Raw genomic sequence first — 3,800 nt, forward strand, 5'->3', positions numbered from 1 at the left:
CCAGCTCACTCTGTGCCTCCCCCGCTCACTCTGCTCTCTCAAAACTAAATAAACATTAAAACAATAAATAAAAATAAATTAATTAAAAACAAATAAATAAATAAAGGCAGATGTATTGACCAATGAAACAGAATGGAGCCCAGAAACAAACTCTTGCATATATATACCCAAATAATTTTTGACAAAGGTACCAAGACTGCAAAATGGGGAAAGGACAGTCTCTTTCTTCAACAAATGGTATTGGGAAATCTGCATATCCACATGCAAAAAAAAAAAAAAAAAAAAAAAAAAAAANATTAAAATGGATTAAATACCTGAATGTAAGACCTGGAACTACATAGTTTCTAGAAGAAAACAAAGGGAAAAAGCTTCAGGACACTGGAGTTGGAAATGGTCTCTTGACTATGACACAAAAAGCACAGATAACAGAAGCAAAAATAGACAAATGGGACATCAAACCAAAAAACTTCCATATGTCCAAGGAAACAATCAACAGAGTGAAAAGGCAAACTATGAAATAAGAGAAAATATTTGTAAATTGTGTATCTGATAAAGGGTTAATATCCAGACTATAGGGAGAATTTCTACAACTCAATAAGATATCCAGATAACTGGATTAAAAAATAGGCAAAGGATTTAGACGTTTCTCCAAAGAAAATATACAGATGGCCAAGTAACTGAAAAGATGCTCAATGTCACTAATCATAAGAGAAATGCAAAATCAAAACAACAATGAGGTATTATCTCACACCCATTAGGATGGCTACTATCAAAACAAGAAAGTAAGTGTTGGAGAGGATGTGGAGAATTTGGAACTCTGTTGGGAAGGTAAAATGGTACAGCTGGTATGAAAAGTGGTGTAGAGGTTCCTCAAGACACTAACATGAGAGATGCCATTGACTTATCAATCCCACATCTAGAAATATATCCAGAAGAATTTAAAGCAGGATCTCAATGAGATATTTGCATACCCATGTTCATTGCAGCATTATTTACAGTAGCCAAGAGGTGGAAGTAACCCAAATTCCATCAATAGATAAATGGATAAAGAAAATGTGGTTCATACAAACAATGGGATAGTTTCAAGTGTGGTAAGAACAAAGAGGTTGAGAGATCTGTTGCACAACAATGTGAATGTTGTACATACTACCTAACACTACTATATACTTAAAACTAGTTAAGATGAGGAGCACCTGGGTGGCTCAGTCGGTTAAGTGTTTGACTTTGGCTCAGGTTGTGATCTCATGGTTCATGAGTTCGAGCCCTGTGTTGGGCTCTGAGCTGACAGCTCAAAGTCTGGAGCCTCCTTCCAATTCTGTGTCTCTCTCTCTCTCTGAACCTCCCCTGCGCATGCTCTGCTTCTCTCTCTCTCCTATAAATAAATATTTAAAAAAAAATTTTAAATATAGTTAAGATGGTAAACTAAATGTTGTGGATTTTTTTTTTTTTTTTGCAGTAAAAAAACAAATCTGAGCTATTATTAACTTTCAGGCTTTCATCTCCTATGAATATACAATTTCTCCCTAAATTGGACCACTGTACATACTATTTTATAATGGGCTTTTGTCCACTGACTACAGAAGGCTTTTCCAAGTTATTCTCTATTCTTTTAGGTCATTTATTTTTTTTTTAAGTTTACTTATTTTGAGAGAGACAGAGACAGCAGGGGAGGAGAGAGAGAAAGGAAGAGAGAGCGAGAGAGAATCCCAAGCAATTTCCGCACTGTCAGCACAGCCCCACACAGGGTTCGAACTTAGGAAACTTTGAGATCATGACCTGAGCTGAAACTGAGAGCTGGATGCTTAGCCAACTGAGCCACCCAAGCACCCCTCTTTCAGGTCATTTAGAAAGGCTGTCTAATACTGTTGGACACCAGACTGAATTATTATATTCTTATGAATAATACTGTGTAGCTAAATCATGTTATGCCTTTTGAACAGTGATATCAGCTTTTTCCTCTCCTCTTCTAATCAGCTCTCAGCTGTTAGACTTCTTCTAATCTACAATCAGATAACAAAGCTAGTTAAATCAGTTTACTTGTAATAAAACCTTATTTGCAATTCTGTAATTTGCTCCCATCCTAGGTAAACAGGGACACCCACTGCAGCAGCTGTGAAGGGAGGTGGATTTTGCTTATTTGGGAGTGTAACTTCCAGTTAGACCAGCTCACCTAGTATTGGTTCTTGCCCCACTGAATAAATCCAGATGGTAGCACATGCTCTTGGGGTTGCTTTTTCCCTTCCACTCCCTCTCAGGGTCTTGAAACTCAATCTACCTGGTCACCACCTCATTGGTACCTGTTTCTATTTTCCGAAGCAGTGCTGCCTCTTAGCCAGGTCTAGGAGATACTGGCCTTTGACTCCTGATACTGGTTGGCACGCATGATGTTGGTTTCTGCTTTGTGAACTTTGTTGCTTTAGTTCCTCAATCTGTTAAGTAAGTTCCTCAATCTGTTAAGTAAACCATAGCACTTCTTTGTGCCTTTTGACAACAGCACCATTTGACAACCCTGGATCTCATGAAGTTCACCGTACCGTGTATGTGTGTGTGTGAGCGCGTGTGAAAGCACTTAAAATAGACTTCAACAATAATAACACAAATCCCAAATCACATATTACTAAGTAGTCTATATGCAACTGATAGGCCCCTATTTCCCAAACTTGCATGTAGAATCTCAGGAAACAATTGGTAAAACACATCCCCAGGCCTAGCCCAGTAAATATATTATTCTGGACATGTAATTTAACAAATACCACAAGTAATCCTTCTAATCAGGCGAATTTAGAAACACTAGATCCTTAACTTGCATCCTCAGAGCCTCAGAGCCGGACAGAACTGGAAAGTTCAGCTGGGAGCCACGGGAGACTGGTAAGCCTGGTAGCATATGGTTCGTTCCATCAGGGTAGGAACTTCCTAGGAGTCAACTGTAAGTAGGAATAAACATTGAAAAGTCTTTAGAGCTTGAGACCGAAGCAGGAATTTGGGATCTGTTTACCATTTCTACACCAAGAATGGTTTCAAACATATACCCCTTGGCTATAGATTCTATCCCAAATTTTGGGTTTCCAGAAGTGTTAGCTGGAAGTCATACAGTTCTTTGAAAGAAGTAACATCTGGATCCTGTGAGGACTGAATACTTTGCATCTATGCTATATTCATTTGGGGTACCTATCTTTTATTAGGTAAGGTTGTTTTCACTTAAATCAGCTCAATACCAGATCTATGTCAGATAACTGCTCCTGTAGTGCTAGCTATGTCCTTCTGGAGGCTTGAGAGAGGAGCACAGAACTCTGGCACATATGCTCATGCCAAGTCTTTGGCCTTTTGTATCAACTCTAAGTAAGAGACAGAAGCATTATTCTCTCAATCTGAGGATAGAGGGAAATCCACCATGTCTGAGAATTCTAAGAGAAGCTCACCAGAGCTGGTGACTCTTGATCCCACCACAGACACTATTTATTCACAGGGGACCACAATTTCCATTCCTCTTGCAATCTGTCAACTTGATGGGATAATATGAGGAACAAACAGAATTATACAAAAATTAGGCCTACATAAAAATTGGCCTACAACTGAAGAAAACTCAAATAGTGGTCCATGACAGAGTTAAAACTGAGGGGGAAACATAATTATGAGGGAAAATGCCTCCATAGATCTGAAAAATAAGTTTTTACCCTTTAAAAACTTATTTCTCTAAGAGAATTTTCTTCAACATAAAGGAAAGTGATGCTACTGATGCTTATTTGGTAAATAAGCTACATATTTATGCATTTCCCCCCCCCCCCCCCCCCACCCAATGG

The sequence above is a fragment of the Crocuta crocuta genome, unplaced genomic scaffold (genome assembly GCF_008692635.1).
Source record: "Crocuta crocuta isolate KB4526 unplaced genomic scaffold, BGI_CrCroc_1.0 scaffold197, whole genome shotgun sequence".
Taxonomy (NCBI): Eukaryota; Metazoa; Chordata; class Mammalia; order Carnivora; family Hyaenidae; genus Crocuta; species Crocuta crocuta.